The sequence below is a fragment of the Brachyhypopomus gauderio genome, chromosome 12 (genome assembly GCF_052324685.1).
Source record: "Brachyhypopomus gauderio isolate BG-103 chromosome 12, BGAUD_0.2, whole genome shotgun sequence".
NCBI classification, from domain to species: domain Eukaryota; kingdom Metazoa; phylum Chordata; class Actinopteri; order Gymnotiformes; family Hypopomidae; genus Brachyhypopomus; species Brachyhypopomus gauderio.
Window position 1 is genome coordinate 3,146,553 of NC_135222.1, and position 13,581 is coordinate 3,160,133.

Consider the following 13,581-nt stretch of genomic DNA (forward strand, 5'->3'; position numbering starts at 1 on the left):
TACTTTTCTAAAACAAGCTTAGATATCAAGATCTAAAGCTTCCAGGAAACACTAGGTCAAAACTATGCAACAGTTAGGATGGACAGTTTTGGGGGTGCACTAGCTTGTTAAAGGTGCTTATGAAATTAAAGAATAAAGGCAGTACAATACAAAGTCACTTGTAATAGGAGTAAAGCCACAGAGAATTTTGGTAATGGTTCCACCAATAAATAATTTACTTTATTACCATCCTATGTACAAGTCTAATCCCGGTTGTTCTATAACAGAACCATTTAAGAACTATTTAAGATATATATTAAAAAATATATATCAAACTCTATTCCAGAGAACCCATTTAAATGTGCCTTACGAGGAGAGAGCCGAGTGGATGTGGAGGGGAGGAATATATTTGAACATGTGACAGAATCCTTGGATTAAAAAGATTTCCCCCATTCACAAATTTTTCTGAGCTTTAAAGTTTTGGTGCTCTGAGCAACTTTCACACAAGCAAAGTGAACCTGAATCCACCATAGATGCTCCCAACACACGGTGGGCTGTACAGATTTTGGGAATGAGCCATCGAACCCCCACACTGTCTAATAAAACTGAGAGCAGGGGGAATATTACCTGCTGCTTGAGCAGAGGAGGATGGCTTCATCTAGTCTGAGCCCAACTGAAATCTGCAAAGGGAACTGGGAGCAGAAGGCACGCCGTCATTGACCAGTTGAAAGTGAGAGGAGGTGAGACAGGCTGTGGAGGCTGTGGTGAGACAGGTAGAGGAGGCTGTGGTGAGACAGGTAGAGGAGGATGAGGTGGGAATCGCAAGCTCGCCTCAAGCTTGGTGGCATTCTCATTTCCAGAAACAAAAAGACAGACAAAGGGGGAGTGGGTGTACGCGCGCGCACACACACACACACACACACACACACACACACACACACACACACACACACACACACACACACACACACACACACACACACACACCCCTCTGTGTCCTCCAGCACAGGACAGAGTATGGCGGGTGGGTGGGTGGGGGTTGTCTGCGTGATGATCCTTAGAGCCCCCTAGTGGCTCTCTAAGCAAATTACAGCTAATGCATTGGCCTTCTTCTGCCAGAAGGCCGCATCAACGGCACACACCAAGGCCTGCCCGGATGAGGGCAAATAGAGGATCACAGGGTTGCTTGAACACGGTTCGCTGGGAGAGGCATCTCGTATCTACCGTGACTCAAATACACCAACATAGCCAGTCCCAAACAGCCCTGCCTCACAAATCACTGAAGCAGGTGCCGGTCCGATCTAAAAGGAGTCTCCAGCCCATCACATTCAGGTCCGGGCCTTAAGGCCACAGGTCCACGGGAGGAGAAGAGGTCGGGGGTCATACGAAGACTTTGGCGAGGGCGTCGGCACCGGTAGCCGATGTAGCACTTGGTGGGGTGGAACACCACGTCATGGATGGACTCCTCCAGCTTCTTGCGGTGGGCCGTGAACTCCTGGACGCACGTCTTGCTCTCCATATCTGTCGTGTTTGTAGTCGTCGCCATCACCTCTGCGATGTGTCCTTATAGTTGAGGTTTTACTGAATGTGCCATTAGGATCGCATACTTGGGGCTTCATCCGTGATCTGATCATTTGAGTAATATCATCTGCTCTTCGTTTAGGTTTCGAGAAGCCATCAGCGATCCAAAGAGCAAACAAATAATAAAGGGGAGAGATGTAATTGCTCAGTACGTTTCTCAGCTACCTTTGACCTCTTGTCTTTCTGCCATGTCTTTCTTATAAGTGATCTTATTTTCAAAACGCAGCGATACGTATTTATATTACCGCCGAGAGTGGCTTCCCTATTTAAGCTGAAATATCTTCCCGTTCCTCTCTCCAGGTCGCAGTCCGGTAAAACGGCGACGTTTTGCGTGTCGGTGCTGCAGTGTCTGGACATTCAGGTATTTAAAGAGGTTTTTTTTTCTGAGTGGCTAACTTTTAATGTAAATGTACTGTAAACGTACACAAGTGGCTCTTCAATGCTTTTCATTTGCTCACTTCATCCTCTTATCCCTGCCCCAAAAGGTTCATGAGACACAGGCACTAATTTTGGCTCCAACTAGAGAATTGGCTGGACAAATTCAAAAGGTTAATGTTTAAAGTACATTTGTTTAAAATACATTGGGTGCATTTATTGGTGTCAAACCACCTTCCACCAAACGACTTGCACAAGTGTCTCATTGTAGTGTCTCTTGTACTGATCTGCATTATAGGTTCTTCTCGCTCTGGGCGACTACATGGATGTCCAGTGCCATGCCTGTTGTTCTGCCACCCTTATACGCCCTGCACAAGTCAGCAGACAAACAACTCCTCTCCCAATCACCACGCTGAAGAGGATTCCAGTTCTTCTTGTTTAATGGTTGAATGGAAGTAGGGTAAAACTACAAAGAATAAAATAGCATATTAACAATTGCTATATGGCAGAGTTAGAGCTGTACCATCGTAATACATGTCATCTAAGCAACAAGCAACAAATATAAACAGAATATGATTCAAACTTATGTTGAGAAACTAACATACCGACAGTACATCTGAAAGGCGAGAGATGTAACAGATGGCAATTGATTAGAACATGCAGACATGAGACTCTCTTCTCGTATACTGACAATGCACTTCCTGAACTAACACAGAGTTGGTGACATCATCAAAATGAACCTCAAACTACACCTCGTCAAAATAGAAGTCTCAAACCCACCCCATACATAGACTGACAATACACCTGTATTGGTGGCACAAACGTGGGTGAAGACATCCGGAAGCTGGTTGTTGGAAGCACGTTGTAGCGGGAACATCTGGCAGAGTGTTTGGTGAGTTCATTGTTGGGATCTTAATTTGGATGTGCTTCGTGTCACCACTAAGGTGAGTATGAACTTCATTACCCTTCCTCTCTTAGATATGATCCGCAGGAGAAGTCTGAGGACCCGTGCTATTAAAATGCTGGTTCTCGATGAAGCTGATGAAATGCTCAACAAAGGTATGGACTCTAGATAAAAAAAAAAACTAAAAAAAGATGGGCTGTCGGGCTCATGACTGGAGAGTCTTGAATGAAACGGACTCTGGGTGCTGATTTGCGTTTGTCTATTCCCTCTCTGTGTTTAGGTTTTAAAGAGCAGATCTATGATGTGTACCGGTACCTGCCTCCTGCCACTCAGGTGTGTCTGATCAGTGCTACCCTGCCACACGAGATCCTGGAAATGACAAACACGTTCATGACAGACCCCATCCGCATTCTGGTCAAGCGGTAAGAATAAAATGTCTGCTTGCACTGTACCTAATTCAAGAGCACTAATAGGTTTGTGTATATGTGTCACTTACATTTTAAAATTTAAATTCAGCTCGATGGGCATTAATGTAAAATTCTCTGCACTGTTTGCAGTGATGAGTTGACGCTGGAGGGTATTAAGCAGTTCTTTGTAGCTGTGGAGAGGGAAGAGTGGAAGTTTGACACACTGTGTGACCTGTATGATACTCTTACCATCACACGGTCATCTTTTGCAACACCAAACAGAAGGTCAGTATCACACGCTCTCTCACTCGGACACTAAGGGACTCAGTACAAGACTCGAATGTTCTACATATCTTCGGTTACCCCTGATTTACTAAAAAAAAATTATTTAAAAATTAACTATTTAAATTTTTTGAGGTGGACTGGCTGACTGAAAAGATGAGAGAGGCAAACTTCACGGTGTCCTCTATGCACGGAGACATGCCGCAAGGGTGTGGCCATCAACTTTGTGAAAAATGATGACATCCGCATCCTTCGTGACATTGAGCAGAACTATTCACACCAGAGACATGAACTCTCTTCAGCAAGATCACAGCCTCCAACATCTTTCAAGCAATTCCATCACATAAACCAAGCCGTTTGGGCTAGTGTAATTGTTTCTATCATTTAGTTTACCTTGCCTTGTGTCTGTTTATGTGACTGTACAGTCATTGTCACACCCACCATGTGTGTGTGTCGCCCTGTCATTTATGCCATTCATATATGTGTTTTATGTGTAAGTTGAATCACAGCAAACGTTCCTGCATATAGAGCATGTGTGCTGCAATATTCCACACACCACAATTATGTCTGTCATCCTTTTAAGAACGCACTTGTCTACCAACTTTTACTCCAGTGCAAACCACAATATAGCAAATTGCACATGTTTAATCATTTATTAAGCTGATTAGTCTTTGCAATACATTATTCTTATCATTCTTCCGTCATGCAGCTAGACTACTTCCGTTATGCTTTCCATTCCACAATCTATAGTCTTAAAGAATTCAAATTCCTGCCGCGCGACATTCAGAGTCGCCTGCTTCACAACTCGTCTACAAGCACAGAGGTGCTTGACTCTGGTAACGTTATTTACATGTGGCAAGGGCAGCATATTTCTCCAGCAACTTCTTTAGGGTTTGGCTAGGACCACTATAAGAGACCATTCTCTGCACTAAAGAGTCACAAGCATGTTTTTACAATGACAATGATTGCCACCTTTCATGACACTTTTAAAGCCATCTGTGTTGAAAATCGTGGGCATGTCTCTAAGCAGCCATGTCTCAACACAGAGGATACTTCTCCAAAGCTCATCCATACCAGAGACATGAACTCTCTTCAGCAAGATCACAGCCTCCAACATCTTTCAAGCAATTCCATCACATAAACCAAGCCGTTTGGGCTAGTGTAATTGTTTCTATCATTTAGTTTACCTTGCCTTGTGTCTGTTTATGTGACTGTACAGTCATTGTCACACCCACCATGTGTGTGTGTCGCCCTGTCATTTATGCCATTCATATATGTGTTTTATGTGTAAGTTGAATCACAGCAAACGTTCCTGCATATAGAGCATGTGTGCTGCAATATTCCACACACCACAATTATGTCTGTCATCCTTTTAAGAACGCACTTGTCTACCAACTTTTACTCCAGTGCAAACCACAATATAGCAAATTGCACATGTTTAATCATTTATTAAGCTGATTAGTCTTTGCAATACATTATTCTTATCATTCTTCCGTCATGCAGCTAGGCTACTTCCGTTATGCTTTCCATTCCACAATCTATAGTCTTAAAGAATTCAAATTCCTGCCGCGCGACATTCAGAGTCGCCTGCTTCACAACTCGTCTACAAGCACAGAGGTGCTTGACTCTGGTAACGTTATTTACATGTGGCAAGGGCAGCATATTTCTCCAGCAACTTCTTTAGGGTTTGGCTAGGACCACTGTAAGAGACCATTCTCTGCACTAAAGAGTCACAAGCATGTTTTTACAATGACAATGATTGCCACCTTTCATGACACTTTTAAAGCCATCTGTGTTGAAAATCGTGGGCATGTCTCTAAGCAGCCATGTCTCAACACAGAGGATACTTCTCCAAAGCTCATCCATACCAGAGACATGAACTCTCTTCAGCAAGATCACAGCCTCCAACATCTTTCAAGCAATTCCATCACATAAACCAAGCCGTTTGGGCTAGTGTAATTGTTTCTATCATTTAGTTTACCTTGCCTTGTGTCTGTTTATGTGACTGTACAGTCATTGTCACACCCACCATGTGTGTGTGTCGCTCTGTCATTTATGCCATTCATATATGTGTTTTATGTGTAAGTTGAATCACAGCAAACGTTCCTGCATATAGAGCATGTGTGCTGCAATATTCCACACACCACAATTATGTCTGTCATCCTTTTAAGAACGCACTTGTCTACCAACTTTTACTCCAGTGCAAACCACAATATAGCAAATTGCACGTTTAATCATTTATTAAGCTGATTAATCTTTGCAATACATTATTCTTATCATTCTTCCGTCATGCAGCTAGGCTACTTCCGTTATGCTTTCCATTCCACAATCTATAGTCTTAAAGAATTCAAATTCCTGCCGCGCGACATTCAGAGTCGCCTGCTTCACAACTCGTCTACAAGCACAGAGGTGCTTGACTCTGGTAACGTTATTTACATGTGGCAAGGGCAGCATATTTCTCCAGCAACTTCTTTAGGGTTTGGCTAGGACCACTGTAAGAGACCATTCTCTGCACTAAAGAGTCACAAGCATGTTTTTACAATGACAATGATTGCCACCTTTCATGACACTTTTAAAGCCATCTGTGTTGAAAATCGTGGGCATGTCTCTAAGCAGCCATGTCTCAACACAGAGGATACTTCTCCAAAGCTCATCCATACCAGAGACATGAACTCTCCTCAGCAAGATCACAGCCTCCAACATCTTTCAAGCAATTCCATCACATAAACCAAGCCGTTTGGGCTAGTGTAATTGTTTCTATCATTTAGTTTACCTTGCCTTGTGTCTGTTTATGTGACTGTACAGTCATTGTCACACCCACCATGTGTGTGTGTCGCCCTGTCATTTATGCCATTCATATATGTGTTTTATGTGTAAGTTGAATCACAGCAAACGTTCCTGCATATAGAGCATGTGTGCTGCAATATTCCACACACCACAATTATGTCTGTCATCCTTTTAAGAACGCACTTGTCTACCAACTTTTACTCCAGTGCAAACCACAATATAGCAAATTGCACGTTTAATCATTTATTAAGCTGATTAGTCTTTGCAATACATTATTCTTATCATTCTTCCGTCATGCAGCTAGGCTACTTCCGTTATGCTTTCCATTCCACAATCTATAGTCTTAAAGAATTCAAATTCCTGCCGCGCGACATTCAGAGTCGCCTGCTTCACAACTCGTCTACAAGCACAGAGGTGCTTGACTCTGGTAACGTTATTTACATGTGGCAAGGGCAGCATATTTCTCCAGCAACTTCTTTAGGGTTTGGCTAGGACCACTGTAAGAGACCATTCTCTGCACTAAAGAGTCACAAGCATGTTTTTACAATGACAATGATTGCCACCTTTCATGACACTTTTAAAGCCATCTGTGTTGAAAATCGTGGGCATGTCTCTAAGCAGCCATGTCTCAACACAGAGGATACTTCTCCAAAGCTCATCCATACCAGAGACATGAACTCTCCTCAGCAAGATCACAGCCTCCAACATCTTTCAAGCAATTCCATCACATAAACCAAGCCGTTTGGGCTAGTGTAATTGTTTCTATCATTTAGTTTACCTTGCCTTGTGTCTGTTTATGTGACTCTACAGTCATTGTCACACCCACCATGTGTGTGTGTCGCCCTGTCATTTATGCCATTCATATATGTGTTTTATGTGTAAGTTGAATCACAGCAAACGTTCCTGCATATAGAGCATGTGTGCTGCAATATTCCACACACCACAATTATGTCTGTCATCCTTTTAAGAACGCACTTGTCTACCAACTTTTACTCCAGTGCAAACCACAATATAGCAAATTGCACATGTTTAATCATTTATTAAGCTGATTAGTCTTTGCAATACATTATTCTTATCATTCTTCCGTCATGCAGCTAGGCTACTTCCGTTATGCTTTTGTAGGAGTGCTCAGATGTGTTCCTGTGGGGGATGCAGGATCTGGTGTTCTTCCATAAAACCATGGGGGGCAACAAATGGTGGTTTACCTCAAGAGGTTCCCAGAGCAATGGGATAAAACTGACCATTTGTATTTTAGTTATGTCAGTATGTTTGTGTGGCATGTTTAGTCTTATTTTGCAGCTTGTTGTGTACTGGGTAAAGGTTATGCTAACAGGATAAGAGTTCCATCACTCCCTGATAAGGTTTGTAGACTTCACCCCAAAGGGGACAGTCCTGTATGGAATGCACACTGTATGCAAATGTACTCTGATGTCTTTACCAGCAACCTGATTCCCATTGGTTAACCTGGTTTTTGTGACTGCTGTCCCTTTGAGATGCTGGGGGGATATAAAAAGAGAAGTTTGTGGGTGCAGGGCTTCTTTCTATCATCTGGGCTCTTCTTTCATCTGGGCTCTTCTTTCATCTGGGCTCTTCTCTTCTCTTCTCTTCTCTGCTCTTCTCTGCTCTTCTCTTCTCTGCTCTTCTCTTCTCTTCGCTTCTCTTCTTCTCTCTGGGCTTTGGCTTCTTCTTCTCTCTTGGCTTCCTTTGGGGTCCTTCTCCGTGAGGCAGCCTGCACCGGTTGGTATCTCTGTTTCCATTAGGTATTATTGTTACTTTAGTCTAGTATGGTTGTTATTGTTTTATATTTTGTTGGTTATTGAATAAATCTGGTTAATTGTGTAGCCACGGTCTTCCTTGATTATAGCTATACTGGGCCAGATGAGCTCATTATTAGTATCAGTTAAAAGGTAAATCAATGCTAATGCCAATTCCCTCTAAAGTATCCCATCTGCTACGCATGTTTATGATAAACCTCTGACAAAGCAGGCTATTGTTTATAGCAAGGTACTTTATAAAGTTGGTTAGGTATATTCTATAACCTGTACTGATCTATTTGAGAAGTGAGTTCTTTTAGATTCTTACCAACTATAATTTGGAGTCAGATATTTAAGTTTTATGCACGTCAATCCTTCTTCTGCACCTATTTCCGTCCTTGGTTGTAGGCAAGCAGGTAGGTTAGTTATATCTCATAACTATAACCCCTACAGAATTTGGTGACCCCGACGTGATATGGTACTAGTACAGAAATTTGTGTACTAGTGTGATCCAGTACTAGTACAAAGTAACCAGTTTACAGTTTTGCAAGCAGATAACGACCGTCCGCCCGGATTGCTGTCTGTGATTCACACCTATGTTGCTGCATCTTTGGGTTTGGTCTCTTCTGAGGTAAGACAAATATACCCTTCTTTTTAGCAGCAGGGAAAACATAGGTGCACCATACAGACACATTTGTAGAACGGGTCGGATTACCCACCGAGTAGCAGGCGTGCCGACACGTGCAAAAAGACAAGGATTTTAGCTTGTATACACAATGGCTCAGGGATATGCTAGTGTAGAAGAGCAGGCCTTCATGGAGGATTGGGCTTTGGAGGTAAAAGAAACTCTGGTTAGCATGCGCATCAAAGGATTGTCGCTAAATGCTAGCAATGAGTTCATTTTAAATTGGCTCTCATCTGAGGGTTGTAAGCTTAGCACTAGGAGTAAACTCCAACATATTTTACTGAAAAAGCCTAAGCAACACAAACTATTAGCCGCCACAGGCTATTTAGTCCTCCGCAACAGCCTAAACTCTTTAGAGCAACACAAGAAAGCACTGGACAGTATGCGCAACTTGGAAAGCCTCCGATCTGAGGAGATCAGGAGAATGCGTTTACAAATAGACAGCTTTGCGTATGATAAGCTAACTTGGGCACGCCAGAGTGAGGCATTCACTAGGCAAATAGCTAGTCTCCAAAGTAAGTTGAGAGCAGGTACGAACTATGCCTCAACTTTGGAGAAATGCTGTGATAATGCTGGAATTCCTGTGGCTGCTGTGCGACAGATCTTTAACCCTCAATCTCAAATCATGCCTTTGTTGGATGATACTGAGGGTGATGAAGATGTTATGTTAATGGCCTTTGCTAACAGTAGGTTAGACCAGGCCCGCCAGCAGGGGGTTGTGTTACCACCCCCACCAGCACCAGTCCTTGCACCTGGGTTAGTGCCACGGCCTCATACAGATAGTGTTTATCAGCAGTCTCCAGCTGAGATACCACAGCTAGCTGAAGCAGCTGGGTTTGGCCAGGCTGTGGGGTCAAAGCCCACACTCCCACTTGCAGATTTGGTTAAGGAAGACCATGTGGCTGGAAGCCCAAGAAGATGGAGACAAGACAAAAGCAGTCAGGTGCTCGCAGCAGCAATTCCAGGGTTACCTGAGCACAGGGAGCGTAGTCCTATTTGCACCAGGTCTAAAACTGCTAGTGCATCTAAAGTAGCCGTCATTAAAACAATGACAGATCCCAACGGTGAACGCTTTAATGTTAGCCGACAGCTAACTTTTCATGAATGTGCAGCACATTCCAGCGTTGTTGGGATGCTTCCCTGTAAAGGTCCATTTGAGCCATACTGGAGTGCGCTAATGCATCAAGCTAGCGCTTTTAGCTTAGAACCAAAGGACATTTGGCAAATAGCTCTCACAACTATCCCTCCAGAGCTAATATCTAAAGCTCCAGAACAACTTCTGGATGGGAGAATCATGACTCCCTTACTGGGAGAAACACACACGGATGTGTTAGCCAGACTGAAAGATACCCTTCTAGATATTAGGGGCACAGTTCCGGCAGCTTGGGATAAGATCATTGATGCAAAACAAGGGAAAGAACCATTTGAACAGTTTGCAGAGCGCCTTTGGGTAGTTTTTAGAGAGTATTCAGGAATTGAAGAGCCAACTAAGGATAATGAAATCCTGCTACAACTCCTTAAAAATAATGCAGGTCCACATGTGCAGCAGGCACTAAGTCATGGAGCAAATCCTCCAGATAACACATTTGACTCCATAGTCAGGTGGGTTATGGGGATGGAGGGTCACTTGAAAACAAACAAGGGACCTTTTGCAACAGTTAAGTGGTTAGCTGAGGGTGAAGTCCCCAGCAAACCAAGTACGCCTACTTTTGAGAAACGTTGCAAATTTTGTAACAAGGTAGGACATGTAATTGAGGACTGTTTCAAGCTAAACAAACAGAAGTTTAAAAGGGCACATAAGCCAAAGGAACGACAGGAGGCTAGACCTACTGGTGAATATCAGACGTTAAGAGAGCAGCTTGCACTGATCAGTCAGCAGTTAGATGCTGTACAAGCGAAGTTCATAACATCTGACCTCAAAAACCTGTCAGATAGAAACAGTGGTCCTCAATAAGGGTGCGTGGCCTCCATTCCTGTCGGCAGTAATATCCATCATGGTAATCGTATCAAAAATTAGAGCTAACCTTGGAGGCCGGTTATGATTTTTCGCTTGTTGATACGGGAGCTGCCTCTTCATGTACAGATCCTACACTTTCACTGACTGATGAGCCCACAGTGTTAATTGTCTTATGAGCCATTCCTTTAAGGGCCACAGGTATCAGCCCTTATGAGCTTATGACAGGAAGAGTCATGAAGCTTCCCATTGATCCAGAGGAACATAGTGAGTAGATGTAGAGCATGTTGTTCTGTTTTCATTCTCACATTCACAGACGCACTACTGCAGTTCCATGGATCCCTGATGCTAGGACGGTGACCAAAGAAACCTGCATTGAGCTAGGACAGCGAGTCAAATTGAGCCACATGCTCGGATGTGGGAGATGGGTATGGAAGTATTTCAAGGGGCCATTCACACCAAATTCACTGACAATTTTACCTAAGCAAATAGTTACATGGCCTCCTGGTGTAGCACCAGAACCAAATTGTATAACTCAAATTTGCTGTAATTTAGGTTCCACCCATCCTCCTACAATTAGTTTTTCTATTCCTATTATCCATGTTCCAAGCCAAGCCAATTCTACAACATGGATAAAACTAAAATCAATTGAGGGTCAAGAAGCAGGTGTTTTAAGCACATTATACAAGCGAGGAAATAATGGAGTAGATCCTCGGAAATGCTATAACACAAAATAACTTGAACCTGCCATGTACGAGTGCACACATATAGAACCACTCAATTCTACACACAACACATATATATCCCATCTTTTTAATCTCTCTTCTCCACAGGATTATTCTATTACGCCCAAACCTTTTGTTTGGACAAAACCTCGGGAAGGCATGTATTGTGTTGGTAGGTGTGAAGCTGACCTAAATTTGTGGACAGGTGCAGAAAATTGCACATGGACACGTAAATATTGTTTCAATTTAACGACATGCGGCTACCACAAACCAACACAGTGTCCAAATACATACCCTGTCCCTCTAGCTGGTCTTATTAGAGGAAACATTAATAAGACCCTATTGCATGATGTAAACCTTGTTATGGTTCATGTTAGTTACAATATTTCAAATATCCTCTCAGCTTATCTGACACATTGTAAAGCCTACACTAAAACATACACATGGCTCAAAACTCAAATTGAAGATTTAGTGTATGACTACAAAAGCAGATTAGCAGTCCAAATTCCATACTCACAGTCACGCATGAAGCGAGATCTATTCTCGGACATCACTGGATTATTTGGTAGTAGTAATTCACTAATAAACACATACCAAATTTCCAAACAATCACAGTATACATCTTGGCTTACCAATCAGTTTGCAACTGGTTTTCAACATCTGACTAATGGTGAAGATAACATTATTAAAGCAGTAAAGTCAGAAGTTCAAGCTTTGTTACACCTTAGTCATATGATTTTTAACCAAACACACACCTTAGAGCTTGATTTTGCATGCAGAGCTTATGCTCAAGATCTGTTTACAGCAGCAAGGCAGGAGGTATTGGATCTCCGATTCCAGAAATCACCACGTCATGCCTTAGCTGATTTGATTGAAATGCTTGATCTTGATCGTTGGTTTAAATCAATTTCTATGAAAACCATTTATTATGCTGAACTTCTTACAACTATTATGATGTACAATGGAAACGAGTGCCCCGGTTGTATTGGTTTTTTTGCAACTTATCCTTTTATTCACCCTGAGCAAATTTTTCCAGATTCCACCACTATACGTTCATTGGGTACGGTTATCAGGGATCAGGTTGTCAAATGGGATCAGGTGACTGGTTATTTGACTGTAAAGGGTTCTGAAATGTTGCTTACTACACGTTCTTGCTGCCATGAAACAGCCAGTTATGTAATCTGTACATGCAATACATTACAACCTGTCTCTTCAAATGATACTAAGTTGATAAATGTTCATTCGTTGCATGGATACTCTGATGCAGTCCAAGTGTCACACACCCAGTGGTGTGTGATTAGTGAAATGACATCTTTCAGTTATGGGGGTCTTCTGTGCCCTGCCAATCACTCGTTCTGTCTAGAGGTGAGAGATGACTTCACAATGGGACCTTTAAGCATTCTGGGTAGGATACCAATGGACACTGATGTTTCTCCATGGTGGGAAGACACTTTCTATGAGGAAAGCACAAAACCTCTCACAGACACTGTACAGCTGGTTCAGCGCCTGATTCAGACAACCAGCTATCATCTTCGTCAAGCACAAGTGGAAGTGCATCTCGCCAGTGAGACGGTGAGAATCCTGACCAGTGCTTCAACCCTTTCAGCGGAGTACATGTATACCTGGTGGGACTGGGTGTTCCGGGGATGCGTCCTGGCCAGTTCTTTAATACTCGCCATCACCCTGATCCAGTTCTGCTATTTCAGGAAGCACATCACTGCCCTTCGCTCCACTATGACAGAGACACTCACTCTCGGGTCGTTGAATGTTTCTGCATTTTGGCGTCCCTGAGGGGGGATTTGTAGGAGTGCTCAGATGTGTTCCTGTGGGGGATGCAGGATCTGGTGTTCTTCCATAAAACCATGGGGGGCAACAAATGGTGGTTTACCTCAAGAGGTTCCCAGAGCAATGGGATAAAACTGACCATTTGTATTTTAGTTATGTCAGTATGTTTGTGTGGCATGTTTAGTCTTATTTTGCAGCTTGTTGTGTACTGGGTAAAGGTTATGCTAACAGGATAAGAGTTCCATCACTCCCTGATAAGGTTTGTAGACTTCACCCCAAAGGGGACAGTCCTGTATGGAATGCACACTGTATGCAAATGTACTCTGATGTCTTTACCAGCAACCTGATTCCCATTGGTTAACC

General features: G+C 42.9%; 1 pseudogene; it reads left to right on the plus strand.

Moving 5' to 3' along the window:
- Positions 1 to 1,535: 1,535 nt before the first annotated feature.
- On the plus strand, positions 1,536 to 13,224 carry LOC143528423 (uncharacterized; annotated as a pseudogene).
- Positions 13,225 to 13,581: the final 357 nt, after the last annotated feature.